A 25,496-nucleotide genomic window follows, 5' to 3' on the forward strand; every position below is an offset into this window, starting at 1 on the left:
TTTTATTGTGGTGTTCTGTTTAAGTTTGGTTTGGATGTTATTGGTGTTGTGTTTTTCTTTATTGCTATATAACTTCTACCCAAATTGATCTATAGGTTTCTATTTTCATAATAGAATAATTTGGCAGAAATCTTGTGGAAACTGTCTAATCAAATTAAAAATTTAAATACATACAAAAAAGCCAAGAACAGTAAAAATTATCCTGAAGAATAACAAAGTTTGTGAGCTTAAAATGTCAGATATTCAGACTTAAAGCTATAGTAATCAAAGCTATGTGTGGTAGTAATGCAAAAATACGCACAAAGAAAACTAGAAAGATTAGAGAGTCCAACTCAGACTCACATATTTGAACACTTTGTATATTACAAAAGACACACCAGCAGAGCAGTGGGGAGAAGAAAATCATCTCGTATATAGCCTTGGGTCAACTGGTTACTTATGTGAGACAGAAATACTCCTGGTCAGGCGCGGTGGCTCACACCTGTAATCCCAGCACTTTGGGAGGCCGAAGCGGGTGGATCATGAGGTCTGGAGATGAAGACCATCCTGGCCAACATGGTGAAACCCCATCTCTACTAAAAATACAAAAAAAAATAGCTGGGCGTGATGGCGGGTGCCTGCAGTCCCAGCTGCTCAGGTGGCTGAGGCAGGAGAATGGTGTGAACCCAGGAGGTGGAGGTTGCAGTGAGCCGAGGTCTCACCAGTGCACTCCAGCCTGGTGACAGAGCAAGACAACGTCGAAAGGAAGAAAGAGAGAGAGAGAGAGAAAGGAAGGAAGGAAGGAAGGAAGGAAGGAAAGAAAGAGAAAGAAAGAAGAAAGAAAGAAAAGAAAGAAAGAAAGAAAGAAAGAAAGAAAAGAAAGAAAGAAAAGAAAGAAAGAAAAAGAAAGAGAGGGAGGAAGAAAGGAAAGAAAGAAAGAAAGGGAGGGAGGAAGAAAGGAAAGAAAGAAAGAAAGAAGGAGGGAGACGGGAAAGAAAGAAAGGGAGAGAGAAAGAGAAAGAGAGAAAGAAAGAAGAAAGAAAAGAAAAAGAAAGAAAGAAATACTCCTATCTTATATTATTAACAAATTTCAAGGACAGGTGGATTTTAAATTTTAAGGTGAAAGTTGAAAACAATATTTGTAATAGATAACATAGATGAATATGTTCATGATCTTGGCATAGGGTGAGATTTCTTAGGACACAAAGTGCATTAACCATCAAGTCAGAAATATGACAAATGGGACCTTATTAAAATTAAGAATTTCTCTTCAAAAAAAAAAACTTTCAAGAGAGTAGAAAGGCAAGAATAGAGTGGAAATAAATATTTGCCATATATTTATGTGGCAAAAGCCTTATATCTAGATTATTTAACTAAATCCCATCAATTAATTAAAAAAGACCCAATACATTGTACAAAATTGGCAAACATGTGAGTAGGAGTTCCACATAAAGAGAACGAAAGGGCCAAGAAGTAGATAAACATATCCATATCCTTATGTGTCAGAAAAGAATGCATTTTAAAACAATAATTTAATACCACTATGCAATAGTTAAAATTTTTTTCAGTGACAAAATTAAGTACTAGTGATGATGTCAAGCAACTGGAAATTTCTTATACCGTTCTCTGTGTAAACTGTTACAACCGCATTCAAAAACTCTTGGGTAGTATCTCCTTACATACATCATGTATGTAAGCACACTCTAGGACAAGCAACTCCACTTTTAGGTATATACACCCAATAGAAATGCCAGCATATTTCACAATGCAGAAAAGTGACCGAAGCAACATTATTTGGTACTTTTCCAAACTGAAAACAACTCAAATGTGCATCAATAATAAAAAGAATAAATAAAACATCTACATATCCCTTTATAAGGGGACAATATACAGGTATGAAATTAATTACAGACATATTAATGTAAATCTTGCAAGCACAATTTAATTAGATTTAAAAGTCCTACCCAGAAAAATCAGACAATAGAAAAAAAAAAAGGCATCCAAATAGAAAAAAAGTTGAATTCTCTTCTCTCCACTTACAATATGATTGTCTACATAGAAAATTTTAAAGCCTCTCCAAAACTCCTTTTGGAGAAAACTTGAAAAGCCTCCTGGAATGGATAAAGTAAAGTTTTAGAACACAAAATCAGTGTACAAAAATCAGTGGCATATCTATGCACCAATAACATGGAATTCCTGAACATTTTCTATTTTTATTGCATTTTAATTTATTCCCTCAGTTACCAATAACTTTATTTCTTTTTTCAGCTAAACTAGTTTATTCTTCTGTACAATTTCACCTTGTTAAAAATCCCCAGGGCCAAGAAGTGAGAATAAAGTACTTATCTGCATCCTGTTTCATTTTGAAAACTAGTTTAGATAAAACCTATACTTGTCTCAGAAGTTGGCTCTCAGCAGAGATGCCTGCCAGAAAGAGGGAGCTCCTGAGAAAGAGCAATGTGTCCCATACATATGGGGAATTCTCAGCCATGTTAAGTGACAACCACAAGCATTTTCTTTTTTTTTTTTTTTTTTTTTTTTGAGACGGAGTCTTGCTCTTTCGCCCAGGCTGGAGTGCAGTGGCACAATCTCGGCTCACTGCAATTTCCGCGTCCCGGGTTCACGCCATTCTCCTGCCTCAGCCTCTCCGAGTAGCTGGGACTACAGGCGCCCGCCACCACGCCCGGCTAATTTTTTGTATTTTTTAGTAGAGACGGGGTTTCATCGTGGTCTCGATCTCCTGACCTTGTGATCCGCACGCCTCGGCCTCCCAAAGTGCTGGGATTACAAGCGTGAGCCACCGTGCCCGGCCAACCACAAGCATTTTCACTCTGGTTAGACAGGACTCTGGATGGATGTGTGGGAAAAGAGCCAAACTCTAAGGGAGTCAAATAGGACATTGCAAAGATTTATGCGTTTACCCAGGGAGAATTTATTGTGTTAAATTATGTGCAAGACACTGTGCAAAGAGCAATTAAAGTGAAAATTATTAAGGCATTAACTTTACTTCAGGAAACTCACTCTAGTCAGATTCTCTGAACCCCTGAACTTAACAGCAACCTAGTACAAGCTTGTTCAGAGTGGAGAGAGGGTAGGGGAAGGAAGGTGAGGTGAAAAATCAGGCTGAGTGAATGAGATAATTGCCCCTGGTAATGCACTGGAAGTATAGATAGGTTTTGGATGTTTGAAGACAAAAGAATCTCAGCAGAGGGTGCAGATGAAAAAGGGCAGAAACCCATGAAAAGGAATGCAGGAGAAGGAATGAGTTTGCTGGACTATGGAGATCACAGTAAAAAGCAGAGAATAAGAGGCCTCTGTGGTCATCTAGGGACTATGGGGTGGATTTGTTGGGGGGTTACAGAGTCAGTGAGGAACTTTTGAACCATAGGATGGGTAAATAAGAGCTATATTTTGGAATAATTATGTAGCAATGGTGGTTAGGAGAAACAGAACTCAAAGTATTATAAAAATATATTTTTTCTTATTATCCCATACAAGCCTTGAGCCCTTCTTAAACTGAGAAAGGAATGGTTTTCTAAGATGTTTTAAAATTCTTATAGGCAAGCATTACTCTATGCTACCTTTTAGCAAAGGTTTGTTTTAACCAAATCAAGAAGATAGTATGGATTTTTTGCTCACAATGATTCAGTGCAACATCTCATATCTTCTGCTAGTTTTCAGAACACTTAATGTGATGCTCCTGGCAGCCCTAAACTATTCCCTTGGGCATAAAGAAACCAGCATCGATGGAAATAATTGACTGAGTGTCAGTACTCCACGGATGGGTGCTCCCCTTGCTAAGGCTCCCTCCTCTGGGCTAGGCCTTCTACACCATGGATGTCCTGCTGCAGCTGAAGCTGGAGCTTGGAAGGAGCTCTGTGGGTCTTCCCAGCACACAATAGGTGCCCAATTAGCATGGCCAGAATCAAGCTTCTCCCTCTCACCACTTCTTTCTCCGTTTGTCCCTTGTGGGGAATGGAAAGTCCTGGAACAGAATTCAGCACAGGGTTGAAGTTCAAATATCAGCTGATACCTGGTGCATGTTGACTTTTTTGAGAAGAACTTGGGAGAATAAAGCATAAAAACAGTCCTGGCAGGCACGGTGGCTCATGCCTGTATTCCTGGCATTTTGATAGACTGAGGAGATAAGATGGTTTGAGGCTAGGAATTTGACACCAGCCTTGTCAACATAGTGAGACCCCATTTATAAAAATAAAAATAAATAAATAAAATTAATTTTAAAAATCTAGCCAGGTGTGATGGTGCCCAACTGTAGTCCCAGCTATGTGGGAGATTGAGGCAGAGGATGACTTGAGCCCAAAAGTTCTAGGCTATGGTAAGCTATGATCATGCCACTGCACTTCTACCTGGGCAACCAAGCAAGATGTTTCAAAAATAAAATCTTTTATTATTCTTCACCCCTATAATCTCTCCAGAACTTGTGCACTATGTGGAAGAAAGAACCAAACTCCCCAAGAATTTGGTTTTTGCTTAAGATTTGGTTTACTGTTGCTTGGCTGCCTCCTCGTGTCCTCATTTTGTAAAAAATAAGAACCCGCATGTGAAGTGGAGGTTCTCCCCAGCAGAGGGTCTCACCAAGGCCCCAGGACTGGCACTTTAGGTAGAGGTTTGCCTTCCAACCTCTGGGTAATAATTGACATTAAAATTGACACAAGTTGCGGGGTGCGGTGGCTCATGCCTGTAATCCCAGCACTTTGGGAGGCTGAGGTGGGCGGATCACGAGGTCAGGAGATCAAGACCATCCTGGCTAACACGGTGAAACTCCATCTCTACTAAAAATACAAAAAATTAGCCAGGCGTGGTGGCGGGCAACTGTAGTCCCAGCTACTTGGGAAGCTAAGGCAGGAGAATGGCGTGAACCTGGGAGGCGGAACTTGGAGTGAGCCGAGATCGCGCCACTGCACTCCAGCATGGGCGACAGAGTGAGACTCCATCTCAAAAAAAAAAAAAAAAATCGACACAAGTTTTCTAGACACCAGCTTCCTGAAAAAAGCAGCTGGCCAAAAGACAAGATGTGGTCAGTGGTGAAGGTGACCCAGGCCGAGTGCAGAAGTCCACCAGTGCATCTGAAGACTGATGTAAGGCAGAGTTTCCCTGATGTTCACTCCTTCTGCCCTCCAAACATTCTTCTACTTTTCCCAAACTTCCCTCTGACATCCTCCAAACTTTCTGTCCCCCAGGGCTTTCTTGACAGGCAGTCTAAAGAAGCAAAAGCTTTAAAATTGGTTTGATTTTAAAAATAATTTCATTTATTACTAAAATGTACTGACACAAAATTAGAATATCCATTATTGAAAATGTTTAAAAAGTAAATTAAGTGTAAGTTTAAATTTAATTAACTTATTTGATTTTTAATTAAAATTGAAAAAAAAATTTGAGACAGGGTCTTACTCTGTCACCCAGGTTGGAGTGCAGTGGTGACATCTTGGCTTATTGCAACCCCCACCTCTTCCGTTCAAGTGATTCTCATGCCTCAGCCTCCCGAGTAGCTAGGACTAAAAGCACACACCACCAATGGCTAATTTTTGTGTTTTTAGTAGATACAAGGTATTGCACACACTGGTCTCAAACTACTGGTCTCAAGTGATTTACCTGCCTCGGCCTTTCAAAGTGTGGGATCACAGGCATGAGTGACCACGCCTGGCCTTAAAATTTCTAAAAGTTATAGGTAAATTTAAATTACTCAGAAACAGCCAGAATTAACCATTGGATACCCGGAATCTTTTTCTCATGCATAAGCCTTTCTAATCTTTCTATTTAAATTTGGATTTGACTCAGTTCTAGTGTCTTAAAAACTGCTTTTTTCCTTCAAACAAATGCAGACCCTCTCACAGGCCAATGGGCATCATGGACTTTCTGATGTTTAGTGTCTGCCTGGTTGTTTATCTGCAACCTCCCATAATGTATTTCAGTAACATCCTTTTGATGATGGGGTTAAGTTGTTGAAATTACCTTGTCCTCTCTGAAGCACTGCGTGGACAAAATTAGATCTTGAAAGAAACACACAGACCCATATCACACCCTTCCTTTGAAATTCTCCACTGCTTATTTAAAGAGATATTTATTCCTAATTAAGGTCCTACATTACACTCTCTGTAGAACTTTTGGAAATTATAAAAGTATAAAAGAACTAATAATGCAATTTAATTTCTCACAGGATCCTGCTTCCTGTAAGCAACACCCCAATTCTTAGAATTTGGTATATTTCCTTCCATCATTTTTCTACGCATTTTGAATTTTGAGCTCTACTGCATAATTTTGTTTGTACTTTTTAATGTATGCATTTAATATGTTTAATTGTATATCATCTCATAAGTACTTCCTCATGTCATAAAAAATTATTTGTACATCCCATTTTTAATGCATGTCTGCAACTCCAAAGAAGGGGCATAGCTTGTTTCCTCTTCTAATCCCGTTATTGGAAAAAAAAATTTTTCCAATTCTTTGAGATAATAAACTGGTTAGGGTGAGTATTTTGGTCCTCATTTAAATTTTCTAAGAGTTGCCTTCCTATAAGTGACTAAATGACTGTTACAAGGAGAAGAGCCCTCCTGCAGGGGTGTTCCCTGGGTCTGAGGCATCCCTGCAAAGTGCCTTCCTTGTGGCAGATCCCCACGTGTCTTTCTAAAATCATCGCAGTTATCCTGAGGGTGCTTGGAATTCTGCAGCTGTGACCACTCTTGAATTTTCCTTGAATTCAGGTGCAAATAATGTGCTCCATGGTGGACACCAGGAAATAGGCTGTAGAGCATTCTGTGACCCTGAAGAATGACCGGATGTCCTTGATAAAGAAGGTGGAAATTCATGAAGAAGAAATAATGTTTTTGCAGCAGCAGAAGTTGATGAAGAGTCTATTCATTGACTGGGTCATGGAAAACCCTGTTCTCTACAGGTAGCTGCTGGCTTCCAGGCAAACCCACACTCTAGGTGTATGCCAGAGGCTTCAGAAACTCAAAGGAGCTCAAGCAAGATGAGTAGTAATGAAGTCTCAAGAACTTCCTCTGGAACAGGAGGTAACAACTTACTGTGCAGAATTGTTTGCACCTCCCTGCCCACCCACTAACTACTTAGTGCAACTATGCAACTCAATTGCATGCATCTATGCATATAACTACAGCTATGAAAAGAGCTGAGATTGTAAACCACAAATACGGACAACCATGAATATAGATGAGATTGAAAACCACAAGACTCCTAAAGGGTGTACAACTTCTAACACCAGCTCTCATTAACTCATGTTTAGATACCAATAAAATAATAGCAGGAATGTTTTATGTTCACATTCCAAACAAAATCTATTATCATTTATCATCAGTTCATTCAGTTCTATTGTATTAATACTTGTTTTACTCTATCTTATAAGCACATATGCTTCTCTGCTAGAATTCGAGAAATAACTTAGACCACTCATAGTGTCTATCTATCAGAAGCCTGTTCTTAAGAGTACTTGGCACAGTTATTTCTGTGGGTCTCTGAGACATTCTTATTTTGCTGAAGACAAAGCCCTGTGGAACTGATTTGCAAGCACTTTCAGAAAAACAGCAGAGTACAACAAAAATTATATACTAATGAAAAAGTAAACCATGCCTACAGGCATGTAGTTAGTTGATATCACTGAAATATTCTTTTACGTAATGCAAACAGCACTAACACTTTGACAAACAGAACTATATTATGCACAGTGAGGGCACTGGAAAATTTTTTTTAAAACTTTAAACAATTTCTGGATTATTTATGTTAATAACAATTATGTAAAAAATGTAACCTATGAGAAGCTAAGCATATGTCTGATTATTTAATGTAACAAAATACAAAAGAAAAAGGCAAATTTCCATTTATGATAGTAAGATATAAACACTTTGTTCCAATACAAATGTCAAACAGAAAATATAAGAAATAGAAAATAATGACATATATGTTGATTATTTATGTGTGTATATTACTATGCAAAACTATATTATTTTTAGTAACTTAGATTATTTATATATTTATTACATTTTAGCCAACAGCAAATATTAACACACTTTTTAATGTGTAGCTTAGATAATAGTTGATGATTACAATTTATTAATATTAGCTATTTACGAAAAATGGTTACTCAAAAATAAATTTTAAAAATAAGTTTATATTAACCTTGAAAATTTTAAACTCTTTACTACAGAAGATTTTATATTACAGGTAATAAAATAGAAAGTTGCCGGGCGCGGTGGCTCACGCTTGTAATCCCAGCACTTTGGGAGGCCGAGGCGGGCAGATCACGAGGTCAGGAGATCGAGACCACGGTGAAACCCCGTCTCTACTAAAAATACAAAAAATTAGCCGGGCGTGGTGGCGGGCGCCTGTAGTCCCAGCTACTCGGAGAGGCTGAGGCAGGAGAATGGCGTGAACCCGGGAGGTGGAGCTTGCAGTGAGCCGAGATTGCGCCACTGCACTCCAGCCTGGGCGACACAGCGAGACTCCGTCTCAAAAAAAAAAATAAAATAAAAAAATAAAATAGAAAGTTTATAAAAAAGGAAAGGCTATTGAGAAACAGTTGGATTTTGATTCATTAATTTTTCTGACTTATTACTACTTGGCACTTCACTGTTAATAATTCCAATAGGGCACACAAATTTTCTCTTCAGTAAAATGGCAAAACAAAAGACATTCAATTTTTAAATATATGATGCAATTTTATTACCGTTTTTTCTATAGAAATGACACAAAATTTAGACCAATAAAAACAGAATTTCTTCCAAGAAATTTCAAGAGCTGAGCTGAGCTGGGAAGAGCTAAAGTGCTTGGTATCAGAGTCTTAAATTAAAGCAAAAGCCCAACATCAAAGTAATAGTTAAGCCTTTTTGTCTTCCTTTCTGTGATTGTGTTAAGCAACAAGCAAAATCAGATGAAGCACCGACTCCTCATTGTCCCATTTTTCCCTCATGGAAAAGCACCAGGAAAGAGTCAGATGGATCAGCACAAACATGGGGCACTGTCTCACGCTGAGGTAGCCTCCTCATAAAAAACAGGCCTGCAATTTTGTGGAAAAAGGGGCATGAGAGGGTAGAGGAGAATATTATGAGCAAGAGTAAAAAAGTATTGAGTATTAAGTAGGAATGTATAAAAAATATTATCAAAGTTCCATTCCTTCTCCAGAAAAAGGGATCTGAACAAAAGTTCTTGAGGAAGGCCTCAACCAAAAACCCCTCAGGAAGGTGCCTCTGAATGTAGGTGCCTGGACTGGGAGTGAAAATCTACATGTGAGCCTCAGTGGCCACGATGGCCTGTATTGTTTATTTCAACCCTTCAGAGACTGCAATGCATTGACATTGATATGTTTCTTCTAAATGTACATGTCAGCAGGAGTCTGACAACCAATGCTTTCAAAGACACAATGTGGATATCAAAATTTCTGGCAAAAAATTCGATAATCCTTATCTTTTCAACCTCAAATAACCATGTATGCTGAGAATCTTCAAAGGCATGTATCTCCACAAATAAATTTTCAGGAAAGAACTAAAGAAGCACAACTGTAGAATAAAAAATAGACTAGAGGTTGATGCTGCCTGTGGGAATTGCTAATAATGGAAGCACAGATTGTTAGAATTTAACAGGTCTGATTGGTGAATATAATGTCACAGCAGAATAGATGCAGGAGTATTTGGATCTGACTAGGCTATCTAAAGCTACAATCCTTACATTTTCAAAAGTTTAGAAAAAGTAGGTTAGAGTAGAGATCTTTATGTCACAGAGATACAATAGCAGAGGTGGTACTTCTCTTCTTTGGTTGATTGGGGAATTAACACCAATCCTTATGTTAGTTTCTGGTTCATATGTACACCATGTGTTTTAATCAGGACAATTTAGGTAAATACATTGACTTAATCATTTTTGGGTGTCTGTAAAGGGAGCATTATTAACATTACAGATAACTTTTCACTGGAATAAAATACCTCGACCCAGCATCTTCAGTGGTCCCATCAATTGAGGTCAGTCATTTATAATCAAATGAAATCTACTATTCTTTTTAAAATATACACAGTAAAAGTCATCAAGATCAAAATTATTCAGAAACACGGTGAAACCCCGTCTCTACTAAAAACACAAAAAATTAGCCAGGTGTGCTTGCGGGCACCTGTAGTCCCAGCTACTTGGGAGGCTGAGGCAGGAGAATGGCGTGAACCTGGGAGGCGGAGCTTGCAATGAGCCGAGATGGCGCCACTGCACTCCAGCCTTGGCGACAGAGCCAGACTCCGTCTCAAAAAAAAAAAAAAAATTATTCAGAAACAATAATCAAAACACGACTGTACAATTAGATCTTAATAAATCCCAAAATTGTACATATAGTGTAGAAACAATATAAGTAGTTATAATGTTTAAAGATATTAGAGGAAAATTTTAAAAGTAAGATAAAAATAAAGTATATTATCAAAATAATTAGGTGAAAATGTTAAATGTAAAAACATGAATATTTAAAATGTAAAGAATAGAATAAATAGAAAAATTACATAGATAAAAAAGAAATTATGAATTAGAAGAATTGGATGAATTGAATATTTAGAAGTCACAATAGGGATAAAGCAAATAAACAATATGAAAAATTAAAACACATTAAAAATGGAATAAGTGGTGGTGTTTAAGTACAAGTTTAAATAAATATAATGGAGTGAATGTCAGATGGAAAATAAAAAATATATAATTATTAAAATAATTAATTATAATAGCTTAAAGTCATGTTCACCAAAAGACAAACAATAGTAAAAAGCATAATACCAAAATAGAGAAAATAATGTAAAACCATCTAAGATAAAATTCAAATTAATTAAAAAGCAATGAAAACAAACCTATTTCGCAATATGTGAATGAAATCAAGAATCCAATAGATTATGCTCTTCAAAGTTCTGAGGGAAGAAACATGTCAATTTAAAATGATATACATTGCAAAAGTTATTTTCAGGATTGAGGACAAAATGTAGCTTAATACACAAAAGCAATGTAAATTGAGTATATTTACCTCAGTAAAATGCATTTAAGATTTTCTGAAAATTGAGTTTATGAAGAAAAATACTCTTCCTGAAAACAAACATTGAGATAAAATAAATGTGCAAACATCTAAATAAATCTAAACTATATTAACACTGTGTCAAATTTTATACAATGTGTGATATATCCATATGAAGCACATTTATGGAAGAATAAAAAAGAATGTTATCCCAAGGGTTACATTAAATTAAAAAGAAAATTTGGTAATAAATGAGTAACTTATTTTATGTCAGTGTAATGCGTATTTAAGAGATTTCTGTAACTAAATTCTTAACTATTGACTGGAAATCCTACATACTGTTTGAGCAATATTATCATTTTATCAGCAAAGATCAGCACTGAAAGACTGACTCCTGCACAGCCACTGACCACAGCTTCTGGAACCACAGAAGTATTGAATCATTAATCCTGTATGTGGCCAACAAGCATGAGATGAAGACATGTACCCAGTACATGACCACAAAGCAACTCACCGGCAGCTGGATGGTCTGGGTAGCTTATTTCTCTGGAGAGACTCTTAGAGAGTGGCTGCTGCTATAGAGATGCTGAGACTGCCTTTTGTGCCTAAAGGAGAGAATTACCACGTATGCATTTGAGGGCATCAGTGTTCCTCCAGAGGAGACATTTCTAAATGCTGCTACTGTGGAAAACAAGCTTATGTTCATGTAGCCCCTGGGGGAAGAAAAATAGTAATAAATGAGAAAAATAATTCTTTCCCAGATTACATTTGATTTAGCTTCAGTGGAATAGAGCCAATTACCACTAATACAGAAGTTGAAAATTCATGAGAGGAAGACAAAACATGGTGTACAATTCAAGTAGGTGAGTTTGAAATTCGCCAAGCAGTAGGTTCTGAGATTAATGGTGATGGCCTGTAATATGCTCGAAGAACAGGTGGTGCATGTGAAGAAGTTGCTCATTATCCTGTTAAGGTAGACAGCAGGCTTTTATTTGAGGTGACTCTAGAAAACATCTTCCCAATCTATGTCTATAGAGAACAAGTTTGGCATGGTAGGAGCATCACTGTGTAGATGAAGGCCAAATTGCTGATGCTCTCAGGTCACAGGACCTGAGCCTGCAACCAAAAAAGCATGCAAAAATACAGAAGAAGGGAAGGAAGATGTCAGAGATTCCAATGCCACCTTTGGAATAGAAAGCACTTTTATGGCACTATTATTTGAAGATATGCTCTTTATTAGAAAAGTAAATGCATATCTGGAAAAACAAACAAGAGAAAAACCAAAGTCTCTTCTTAGGAAATCTCTGTGATTATGTAACCATGACCACCAGTCTCCTCAGTGCCTACCATAATTGTCACCTCAATCAAAAAGTCCTGAGTCATCCCTAGCAATCCATGAGCACCATCCCCTCAGCCTGCTGCTCTTTCCTTCACTTCCCGTAAGCATCAAATCTGCAATGATGCCATTGAAGCTCCCTCTTTTTGCGTATTATCTTCACACATCCTGAACAATTGTAAGTGCCATGTGTCCTGGAAGTTGCCAGTTTATTTATCTTCTCTTAAATTCCACAAGATCATGGACAATGACTTATGAACATTGGTATCTGTACACCTGGTATAGTGCTAGGTTAATGTTTTTTGAATAAAGGTGAATGACTGGAAATAAGCAATCAACTGGTCAGTTTTTTTTCACTCTACTAATTAATATGAGGTGAAGAGAAGTTATAATGTGTAATTGACCAAACTTTCTTTATCAAACTTTTTAATAAGAGCATTATTCTACGGCCAGGCACAGTGGCTCCCATCTGTAATCCCAGCACTTTGGTAGGCCAAAGCAGGTGGATTGCTTGTGGTCAGGAGTTCGAGACCAGCCTGGCCAGCATGGTGGAACTCCATCTCTACTAAAAGTACAAAAATTAGCCGGATGTGGTGTCACATGCTTGTAGTCCCAGCTACCTAGAAGGCTGAGGAAGGAGAATGGCTTGAACTCAGGAAATGGAGGTTGCAGTGAGCCGAGATTGCACCATTGCACTCCAGCCTGGGCAACAGAGCCAGACTCCTTTTTAAAAAAAATAAAGAAAGAAAGAAAAAGAAAAAGCAGGCTGGGCGTGGTAGCTCACGCCTGTAATCCCAGCACTTTGGGAGGCCTAGGCAGGCAGATCACGAGGTCAGGAGATTGAGACCATCCTGGCTAACACGGTGAAACCCCATCTCTACTAAAAATACAAAAAATTAGCCAGGTGTGGTGGCGGACACCTGTAGTCCCAGTTACTCGGGAGGCTGAGGCAGGGGAATGGCATGAACCCAGGAGGCGGAGCTTGCAGTGAGCTGAGATGGCACCGCCACTACACTCCAGCCTAGGCGACAGAGCAAGACTCCACCTCAAAAAAAAAAAAAAAAAGGTAATCTATTAATCTGTTTATGAGGATAGAGAGCTCTCCGGACCTAAAAACACATAACGTGTTTTTTGTGCATTTATTGAAAATATGCTCTTTATTAGAAAAGTAAATGCATAGCTGGAAAGAAAAAAAAAATTAACCTAGCACTGTACCAGGTGTACAGATACAAATGTTCATAAGTCATTGTCCATGGTCTTGTGGAATTTAAGAGAAGATATACAAATAAACTGGCAACTTCCAGGACACATGGCACTTATAATTGTTCAGGATGTGTAAAGATAATAAATGCACACAAAGATAATAAATGCACATCCCAAAAGACCACACCTCCCAAAACTGTTGCTCTGGGGATTAAGTTTCAACATAAATTTTTAAGGGAAACAAAAACATGAAAATCATGCCTCATGTCCCCAATTTATTTTTTTCTTCCACACAAAATACAATCATTCAATCTACTAGCTTCTATAATTCTTAGCTCATCCCAGAATCAACTTTAAAATCTATGTCTAAAGTCTTATTCAAACCTCATATGGGTGAAACTCAAGGTATAATTCATTCTAATGCTAATTTCTATTTAGCGGTGATTCTATGAAATCTAATATGTATTGTTTTGTTTTTGTTTTTGTTTTTTTAGAGGGAGTCTCGCTCTGCCCAGGCTGGATTGCAGTGGCGCGATCTCCCCTCACTGCAACCTTCTCCAGGCTCAAGTGATTCCAGGATTTCCCGGCCTCAGACTCCTGAGTAGCTGGTATTAAAGGCATGCACCACCATGCCCAGCTAATTTTCATATTTTTAGTAGAGACAGGGTTTCACCATGTTGGTTAGGCTGGTCTCTAACTCCTGACCTCGTGATCTGTCCACCTTGGCCTCCCAAAGTGCTGGAAACACAGGCGTGAGTCATCACGCCCAACCCATGTTATGTGTTTTTGAAATAAAATGTGGGAAAGGCAAAGGACAGACATTGCTGTCTCAAAAGGGAGAAATAGGCAAGAAAAAATAAATAACAGTTCCAAAGTATGTTATAAAAAAAAAAAAAAGGCAGGCTGGGCACGGTGGCTTATGCCTGCAATCCCAGCACTTTGGGAGGCCAAGGCGGGTGGATCACAAAGTCAAGAGATTGAGACCATCCTGGCTAACAAGGTGAAACCCCATCTCTACTAAAAATACAAAAAGTTAGCCAGGCGTGGTGGCGGGCACCTGTAGTCTGCTGAGACTCAGAGGCTGAAGCAGGAGAATGGCGTGAACCCAGGAGGTGGAGCTTGCAGTGAGCCGAGATAACGCCACTGCACTCCAGCCTGGGTGACAGACTGAGACTCCACCTCAAAAAAAAACAGAGATGAAGATCAGTCCAGTAACATGGTGAAAACCTGTCTCATATATATATATATATATAAAATAAATATATATATTATTGTGTGTGTGTGTGTGTATATATATATATACATATATGTATATGCAAAAGAAAATAAATTAGCCAGGCATGGTGGCATGCTTCTTTGGTCCCAGCTACTCGGGCGGCTGAGGCAAGAGAATCACTTGAGCCTGGGCAACAGAGTGAGAATCCGTCTCTAAATAAATAAATAAATAAATAAATAAATAAAATGTACAAAAACTGCTCAAATTTGAAAAAAGAAATGGACAAACTCAAGAACTTCAATGGACTTCAACCAGCATAAATTTAAAGAAAACCAAAGTGAGACACATTACAAAACTGTTAAATATCTCACAGAAAAAAATTTCAAGAGAAATTTTGCAGTTCAGAGTGTGGTATGATACATTCAAGTACATAAAAGAAGAAAAATTACCAATTAAGAACATGGTATATGGCAAAACTCTTATTGAAACATGAAGGTGAAATTAAGACTTTTTCAGATAAACTAAAGTTGAAGGAGTTTATGACCACTAGGTTTGCTCTTCAAAAAATGCTAGAAAGTCCTTTGAGATTAAAAAATGAGACTACAAAAAAAATAAACATACAAAACCATAAAGCTCTGTTGTAAAGTAAATATATAGACAAATATAGCATCCTGTATTATTGTGATGTTGGTGAGCATGTAATTTTAATTCCTTTATAAAATTTGACAGAAAAACATAAAACATATTATATATATATATATGTTAAAGAATACACCATATAAAAAGGCTTAATTTGTGACATCAAGAATAAAGTGTGTTTGGGGAGATAGTCACATAAGAGACTGGAGTTTTTATATGATACTGGAGATAACAACAGATTAAAATAGATTGTTATAACTTTAAAACATTTTATGTAATCTGTAGAGTAACCACAAAGATAACACACAGAATATACATGAAAGAAAAGAAATAAAAATACATTAGTATGAAAGTTAATTAGACACAAAAGAAGACAGCAAGAAAGAAAAAGATAAATAAAAGAACTACAAGAGAGACACAAAACAATGAACAGAATGGCAATAGTAACTCCTTAACTGCAAATAATCACCTTAAACGTAACAATGTTAAATTCTCCAATAACAGATACAAGGCCATCGAAAAAATAAAAATCTAATATAAAATAAATTCTGTTTATAAAAGGCTCACCTTTTATTTAAGGACAAACATGGGCTGAAAATGCAGGGATGGAAAATTATATTCCATATGATAAACAAATAAATTCCATCCTAAATAGCAATCAAAATAGCACAAAGTTGGTCACACTTACGTTAGTTGATTAGACGTTCAGCAAAAAACTGTCATAAATAAAACAAGAACATGATATAATAAAAATAAATCTCCAAGAAGATATAATAATTAAAAAATGCACATGTATCAGCAACTGTTCCAAACATATAACACAAATAATGACAGAATTAAAGGGAGAAATAGGCCAAGTACAGTGGCTCATGCCTGCTTGTAATCCCTGCATCTTGGTGGGAGCTGAGGCAGAAGGATGGCTTGAGCCCAGGAGTTGAGATTAACCTGGGCAAGATAGCAAGACTTCGTTGCTATAAAAATAAATGAACAAATAAAAATAAAGGGAGAAATGGACACCACTACCAAAATGATAGGAGACTGAAATACTCACCTTTAATAATGGAGAGGACAACCTGGCAGACCAATATGAAGACAGATGATTGAGCAAGGAATGTATCAACGAAATCCAAAAGATACACAGAAACAGTCTACTCAACCACAGAATGCACATGCTTCTCATACGCACATGGAATATTCTTCAGACTATATCACATATTGGACCATAAAGAAATAAATTCAAGAAAATTAAAATCACACAAACTATCATTTGCAGCTAAAATGGAATGAAACTAGAAATGAATAGCAGAAGAAAATTTTTTTAAAAATCACAAATACAAAAAAATCAAGTAACAGGCTCCTAAACAATATTATGGGTTAAAGAAGAAATCACAGTAAAAATTTCAACATAACTGGAGACAAAAAGCATAATAAAATTATTGAATGCATCTAAAGTTTGTGTTCAATTGTAGTAGTAAATGCGTACATTAAAAAAATCTATCTCAACTTCTAAATGTAACCAAACATAGGTAAAGAATAAAAATTTCAGCATTTATAAATAAATAACAATTAAAAGCCATAGAAAAATCAATTAAAATTTGTTTTATTGAAAAGATTAAGAAAATTGACAGATTAAAAGAAGAAAATAAGATATCTCAAATAATTAAATACAGAAATAAAAGAGGAGCTATTACTACTTATGCCACAACAGTAGTGAAAGAAAAGATTATAAAAGTTTAAGTCCAAGCATATGCCACAAAATGCAATAAGCTAAAAGAAATAGACAAATGCCTAGAAATATAGATTATCCTAAAAATAAACCATAAAAATATCTGATAGGCATATAACTAGTAACAACAACCTCCCCTCAAAAAGCCCAGGCCCAGATCACTTCATCCGTATTTGTTTTCAAAATGTTAAAGTAGAGCTAATAACAACCCTTCTAAAACTACTTCAGAAAAATGAAAAGAAGAAAACAATTTCCAACTTATTTTATGAGCCCAGTATTAACACAACACCAAACCCCACAAAGACACTAAAGAAAAAAAAATACAACTTCAGATCTGATGACTATTGATGTAAAAATTCTCTTGGAACATTAGACAACAAAATTCAATAACATATTGCAAGGATTATACACCATGACCAAGAGGGAGTTATCTCTCCAATGCAAGTATTGCTCAACACATGTAAATCAATCAGTTTAATATATCACATTAACAGACTAAAAGATTCTGGTCTTGGCCACAGAAGCGAGATGAAGAAGGGAACGTCATCGTTTGGAAAGCATCACAATAAGACGCACACGTTGTGCCACCACTGTGGCTCTAAGGCCTACCACCTTCAGAATTCGAACTGTGGCAAATGTGGCTACCCTGCCAAGCACAAGAGAAAGTGTAACTGGAGTGCCAAGGCTAAAAGTTGAAATACCACCAGAACTGGTCAAATGAGGCACCTAAAAATTGTATACCGCAGATTCAGGCATGGATTCCGTGAAGGAACAACACCTAAACGCAAGAGGGCAGCTGTTACAGCATCCAGTTCATCTTAATGTCAACGATTAGTCATGCAATAAATGTTCTGGTTTTAAAAAATACAAAATAAATAAATAAATAAATAAATAATAAATTAAAAAAAAAGATACAAACCACACAATCATTTCAAATAATGCAGAAAAATCAATTGACAAAATTAACCATCTTTTCGTGATAAAAGAAAATCACACTCAGCAAACTAGAAATGAAAGAAAACTACTTCAACATAATAAAAGACATATGAAAAACTCACCACCAACCAGGTGCAAAGGCTCATGCCTATAGTCCCAGCACTTCGGGAGGCTGAGGCGAGTGGATGATTTGAGGTCAGGAGTTCCAGACCAGCCTGACCAACATGATGAAACCCTGTCTCTACTAAAAATGTTAAAATTAGCTGGCCGTTGTGGCATGCACCTGTAGTCCCAGCTACTAGGGAGGCTGTGGGAGGTGGAGGTTGCAGTGAGCCCAGATCGTGCCACCCACTCCAGCCTGGGCAACAGAGCAAGACCCTGTCTCAAAAACAACAACAAAAACACACTCATCACTAACATTATACTCAACTCTGAAGTGCTGAAAGTGTATCCTCCATGATTAATAATAAGGCAAGATATTCACTCTTGGCACAGCTATTCAAAAATAGCAGGGACTGTCCTAGCAAAAGCAACTAGGCAACGAAAAAAAGAAAACATCCACATTTTAAAGGAAGAAGTAAAATTACCTGTTACTTATGATATGATGTTATATATGAAAATCATAAATGCTGGACAAAATACCTGTTAGAACTAATAGTTGAACTTAGCAAAATTGCAGAATACAAAATTAAGTGTGTTTCTCTTCACTACAATGCACACTCCAAGTTTTAAAAATTCCATTTAGAATAGCATTTAAAAATATACTCTGGAATGAACAAGCAAAGAGATGAAAGACTAGTATACCAGAAATTACAAGATGTTGCTGAAGGAAATTAAGTCACAAACAATGGGAAGATACTCTATATTTATAGATTAGACAATTGAAAAAATATCCCATATTCATAGATTAGAAGACAATATTAAGTCTATACTAATGAAATTGATAACAGATTAAATGCAATAACTATATAAACCATAATAATATATATTTGCAGAAGTAAAAACATTCTAAAACATATGGAATCTCAAGTCTGAAAATGGCCAATTAAACTTGCAAAAGAATGTCAAGTGTGGAGCCCTCACAATTTTTAATTAAAAAACGAATTGCAATGCTGCAGAACTATTTTTAAATGTGGTATTTTGAGGCCAGGTTCTATGGCTCACACCTGTAACCTCAGCACTTTGGGAGGCTGAGGTAGGAGGATTGCGTGAACCCAGGATTTCAAACCAGCCTGGGCATCATAGAACTCCCATCTCTCAAAAAAAAAAAAAAAAAAAACCAACAAACAAACAAACAAAAAACGGGCATTGTGACATGCACCTGTAGTCTCAGCTACTCCAGAGGCTGAGGTGGAAGGATTGTTTAAGCTTGGGAGATCAAGGCTACAGTGAGCCATGGTCACACTACTGCACCCCTGCACCCAAGACTGGATGACAGAGAACCTGTCTCAAAAAACAAAAGGGAGAAAATAAAAAAAAAGAAGCGTATTAAATAAAGACATAGTAAATAATAGAGACCCCACACACACACCTCCAGAAAAGCCTTGTATATATGATCAAAGTGATCTTCAACAAGGGTGCAAAGGCCAAACTATGGAGAGGGAATAGCCCCCTTTAACAAACAATGGCGGGAAGACTTGCTATCAACATGTAAAATACAGGTCTGAATTGTAGTTTATACCATATTTTTAAAAACTCAAAATGGATTAAAGACCTAAATGTAAGGCCGAAAGCTGTAAAACTCCTACACAAAAATAGAGGGAAAAAACCCCAACATTATGCCATTAAATTTGGCAATGGGTTCTTCACTGCCAGCGGCCCCACCTCCCTGGAGCATCCGTCTGCTCACCACTGCCTGGTGTTGGGTCCTTCCACACCTGCCCCGCTGCTTTGTGCAGGGCTCCAAGAGGCACCAGCCAGGACACCACGCAGAGCACAGGGCGCAGGCCGGGCATTCTCAGGCTATTCGCGGGCAGGCTGTCCCCACGCCCGCCTCCAGCGCGGGAGGGAGGATAGCCCGTTCTGAGTCTGCCGAAAGAGAAGGAAGCTTGTTCCCTGAGCCGGCAGGGACAAGAGCGGATGCGGGAACGGCCGGGCTTCTGCTCCGGGACTTCTCTGTCCGACCGCCCCTCCCGCATCTCCCAGGGCTAAGGGGCCACCTGGCCCGGCCTCCGTCCCTTTGTCCCTCCGCTTCCCCACCCAGTTCCTGCAGCGCCCTCTTGGGGCAGGGGCTGGGAACCTTCCAGAACTGGACTCTACCTCGCCCGAAGCAGCACCGCTCCGCCTCTCTCTGCACCTGCCCAGCCCCTGGCAAAGGACGCGACTGGGCCTGGCCTGCTGCCCGCCTCCCCTCCCCCCCCAATGCCTGCCCTGTCCCTGCAGCCGCGACGCTGCCAACAAGAGGAGCCAGAGGCAGCCGCGCAATCCGCCCAGAGCGCACCATTCCCGCTCACCTGGGAGCGGGGACACGCTCCCCTGCTAGGGAGAAGGGGTAAGACTTTTTTCCCTATTTATTTTACTTAAAAATGGTAGAATGTTTTCTACACATGGCTAGCCACTTTTCCCAGCACCATTTATTAAATAGGGAATCCTTTCCCCATTTCTTGTTTTTGTCAGGTTTGTCAAAGATCAGATAGTTGTAGATATGCGGCATTATTTCTAAGGGCTCTGTTCTGTTCCATTGATCTATCTCTCTGTTTTGGTACCAGTACCATGCTGTTTTGGTTACTGTAGCCTTGTAGTATAGTTTGAAGTCAGGTAGCATGATGCCTCCAGCTTTGTTCTTTTGGCTTAGGATTGACTTGGTGATGCGGGCTCTTTTTTCGTTCCATATGAACTTTAAAGTAGTTTTTTCCAATTCTGTGAAGAAAGTCATTGGTAGCTTGATGGGGATGGAATTGAATCTATAAATTACCTTGGGCAGTATGGCCATTTTCACGATATTGATTCTTCCAACCCACAAGCATGGAATGTTCTTCCATTTGTTTGTATCCTCTTTTATTTCATTGAGCAGTGGTTTGTAGTTCTCCATGAAGAGGTCCTTCACATCCCTTGTAAGTTGGATTCCTAGGTAATGTATTCTCTTTGAAGCAATTGTGAATGGGAGTTCACTCATGATTTGGCTCTCTGTTTGTCTGTGATTGGTGAAACTGGATCCCTTCCTTACACCTTATACAAAAATTAATTCAAGATGGATTAAAGACTTACATGTTAGACCTAAAACCATAAAAACCCTAGAAGAAAACCTAGGCATTACCATTCAGGACATAGGCATGGGCAAGGACTTCATGTGTAAAACACCCAAAGCAATGGCAACAAAAGCCAAAATTGACTAATGGGATCTAATTAAACTAAAGAGCTTCTGCACAGCAAAAGAAACTACCATCACAGTGAACAGGCAACCTACAAAATGGGAGAATATTTTCACAACCTACTCATCTGACAAAGGGCTAATATCCAGAATCTACAATGAACTCAAACAAATTTACAAGAAAAAAACAACTCTATCAAAAAGTGGGGAAGGACATGAACAGATGCTTCTCAAAAGAAGACATTAATGCAGCCAAAAAACACAGGACAAAATGCTCATCATCACTGGCCATCAGAGAAATGCAAATCAAAACCACAATGAGATACCATCTCACACCATTTAGAATGGCCATCATTAAAAAGTCAGGAAACAACAGGTGCTGGAGAGGATGTGGAGAAATAGGAACACTTTTACACTGTTGGTGGGACTGTAAACTAGTTCAACCATTGTGGAAGTCAGCGTGGCGATTCCTCAGGGATCTAGAACTAGAAATACCATTTGACCCTGCCATCCCATTACTGGGTATATACCCAAAGGACTAGAAATCATGCTGCTATAAAGACACATGCACACATATATTTATTGCAGCACTATCCACAATAGCAAAGACTTGGAACCAACCCAAATGTCCAACAACGATAGGATGGTTTAAGAAAATGTGGCACATATACACCATGGAATACTATGCAGCCATAAAAAATCATGAATTCATGTCCTTTGTAGGAACATGGATGAAACTGGAAATCATCATTCTCAGTAAACTATCACAAGGTCAAAAAACCAAACACCGCATGTTCTCACTCAGAGGTGGGAATTGAACAATGAGAACCACATGGACACAGGAAGGGGAACATCACACTCCGGGGACTGTTGTGGGGTGGGGGGAAGGGGGAGGGATAGCATTAGGAGATACACCTAATGCTAAATGACGAGTTAATGGGTGCAGCACACCGACATGGCACATGGATACATATGTAACAAACCTGCACATTGTGCACATGTACACTAAAACTTAAAGTACAATAATAAAAATAAATAAATAAATAAATAATAAAGTTGAAGCAGAAAAAAAAAAGATCAGAAAAACATTTATATGAAAGCAATAGCAGTGGGGGAAAGAAGTATAACACGACTTTGTAATTAATTGAAAATTAGTTAATAACCACTGGGAGAAAGGGGGAGGGCAGCTCCCATAGTGTCTGTATGTCTCACTTGTGGGTATAGTCATGGCGCCAATTATTTTCATTCCTTCACTTTTATTGGTAGAACTGTTTAAGGCTATGAAATTTCATCTAATCATTGCTTTATTTATATTCCATGAAATCTGAAGGACATTATTTTTACTTGCAGAACATCTTGGCTGGATAGAAATTCTTGGTTCTTTTTTTTTTCTTTTTTCTTTTGAGATGGAGTCGGTCTCTGTCTCCCAGGCTGGAGTGCAATGGCCCAATCTTGGCTCACTGCAACCTCCTCCTCTCAGGTTCAAACGATTCTCCTACATCAGCTTCCCAAGTAGCTGGGATTACAGTTGCCTGCCACCACGCTGGGCTAATTTTTGTGTTTTTAGTAGAGACGGGTTTCGGCATGTTGGCCAGGCTGGTCTCGAACTCCTGAGCTCAGATAATCTGCCCGCCTTGGCCTCCCAAAGTGCTGGGATTACCGGTCTGAGCCACCACGCCCAGCCAGTTCGTATTTATTTATTTATTTATTTATTTTGACACGGAGTCTCACTCTGTCATCCAGACTGGAGTGCAGCAGTGCGATCTCAGCTCACTGCAAGCTCTGCCTCCTGGGTTCACGCCATTCTCTTGCCTCAGCCTCCTGAGTAGCTGGGACTACAGGCACCCACCACCACGCCTGGCTCTTTTTTTACAGACTAACACTATTGTGTGGCAACAAGGAAGTCTGTAAATGAAAACAGGAATACAAGGTAAAGGATAAGTTGGGCAAGAGTTAATGAGTTGAAGTTTGTTTATTCTGTGCTTAAAGTGACTGTGGAACATAAAGCTGGAATTTTCCATTTTGTCAGATACACATATAAGTTTCCACAAACAGAACATTCAAATATATAAAAAAATAGTGTTCTAGAAGATCCCAAAAAAGAAGCTCTGGGGGCCAGGCGTGGTGGCTCACGCCTGTAATCCCAGCACTTTGGGGGGCCGAGGTGGGCGGATCACGAGGTCAGGAGATCGAGACCATCCTGGCTAACACGGTGAAATCCCATCTCTACTAAAAATACAAAAAAAAAAAAAAAATTAGCCAGGTGTGTTGGCGGGCGCCTGTAATCCCAGCTACTTGGGAGGCTGAGGCAGGAGAATGGCATGAACCTGGAAGGCGGAGCTTGCAGTGAGCCAAGATAGCACCACTGCACTCCTGCCTGGGCTACCGAGTAAGACTACGTCTCAAACAAAAACAAAAACAAAAAATTAGAAGCTGTGGGAACAACAATATCTGAGATAATGGCTGGAGACTAGGCCCAGACCATGGAGCCTGAGAGAACGTCTCTAAACATAAGAGGCCAGGAGGAGTACCTAGGAAACCAAAGAAAGGGAGACTTACAAATAAGGGACAGTTGTAGTTCAAAATCCAAATGTAAAGAGTCCAAATTAGCATAACCACACACCAGCTCAGCAAAGGAGTGAAAGCTGTAATAAGTAAGCAGGCCTTTTGGGAAATTTTGGAAATATCTAGAATTCCTAAGACCAGATAAGAGAATGCAGCTCTTGGACACACATCCTAACAAAGAGCTTCATGTAAATTTCTATGCTTATATAGTCAAAGGGCTGGAGTTTGGCAAGGACAGAAGGATGACCGATAGGAAAATTATTAAAGACTCCCCACTTAAAAAACAACAACAACAAAAACCAAAGAGCATCCAGTATAAAGCAAGCGCTGATGAAAGGACTCCACCATATAATGATACCAGGGTCAATTGGGCAACATGATTACTTCACCAGGGTCCCTAAATATGGGTACAATATACACAAAAAGAGAAACACAAAATTGTGTTATACACACACATAGATATTTTATTCTGTTGAAATACATCTGTGTTTTTCTAAAGCAACACTTCTATTTCTGTGAAAACATGAAAGTACTAGTTTCTTAAATGACAGCAATTCTATTTCAGCAATTAAGAGATTACCTAAGAGAATAAGGACAAAACTGACATATGACTTTTCATATGTAGAACCAAATGCTAAAGATAAAGAAAAAATACCCGCAAAGGATAAAGGTTTTGAACCTGGAATTCCATGCCCTGCCAAATTTTTCATTCAAGTATAAAAAAAAAAGATGTTTTCATAAATATAAAGATGTTAAAAGCATACAAACGATGCACTAATTTTGCAAGGCATTCTAGAATATAATTAATAGAAACTACAAAAAAAATCACATGGCAAATCAGATATAAGAGCTAACAGGGCCACGCGTGGTGGCCCATGCCTGTAATCCCAGCACTTTGGGAGGCCAAGGTGGGCAGATCACCTGAGGTCGGAAGTTCGAGACCAGCCTGACCAACATGGAAAAACCCCGTCCCTATTAAAAATACAAAATTAGCCAGGTGCGGTGGCTCATACCTGTAATCCCAGCTACTCGGGAGGCTGAAGCAGGAGAACTGCTTGAACCCAGGACATGGAGGTTGTGGTGACCCGAGATTGTGGCATTGCACTCCAGCCTGGGCAACAAAGATTGAAACTCCATCTCAATTAAAAAAAAAAAAAAAAAAAGCTAACAGATGGCCAGGTGCAATGCCTCATGCCTGTAATCCCAGCACTTTGGGAGGCTGAGGCATGTGGATCATGAGGTCAGGAGTTCAAGACCAGCCTGGCCAAGATGGTGAAACCCCATCTCTACTAAAAATACAAAAAATTAGCCAGGCATGGTGGCAGGTGCCTGTAATCTCAGCTACTCTGGAGGCTGAGGCAGAGAATTGCTTGAACCCAGGAGGCAGAGGTTGCTGTGAGCCAAGATTGTGCCACTGCAGTCCAGCCTGGGTGAGAGAGCGAAACTCTGTCTCAAAAAATAAAAAAAGCTAATGGTTATATAAGAATAAGAAATTATTTCTCATACAACCATAACAGGAAACTATGAAATTTAAAACGGACTGCTTACAGAAGAAGGGAGAAGGAAAAGACTATTTTGTATACT

The 25,496-nt window shown here is 38.6% G+C and overlaps 1 long non-coding RNA gene and 1 pseudogene across 1 annotated transcript; one reads left to right on the plus strand and one right to left on the minus strand.

The window, feature by feature from the left end:
- Positions 1-1,293: 1,293 nt before the first annotated feature.
- Positions 1,294-14,170, minus strand: LOC134736364 (uncharacterized). The gene is made up of 3 exons (XR_010120338.1): positions 11,496-14,170; positions 10,994-11,052; positions 1,294-7,001 (listed from the first exon to the last, which is right to left on the minus strand). It is a non-coding gene; the product is annotated as an uncharacterized lncRNA (long non-coding RNA).
- Positions 14,171-17,521: 3,351 nt separating this feature from the next.
- Positions 17,522-17,981, plus strand: LOC129480828 (large ribosomal subunit protein eL37-like; annotated as a pseudogene).
- Positions 17,982-25,496: the final 7,515 nt, after the last annotated feature.

The sequence above is a fragment of the Symphalangus syndactylus genome, chromosome 4 (genome assembly GCF_028878055.3).
Source record: "Symphalangus syndactylus isolate Jambi chromosome 4, NHGRI_mSymSyn1-v2.1_pri, whole genome shotgun sequence".
Classification (NCBI taxonomy): Eukaryota; Metazoa; Chordata; class Mammalia; order Primates; family Hylobatidae; genus Symphalangus; species Symphalangus syndactylus.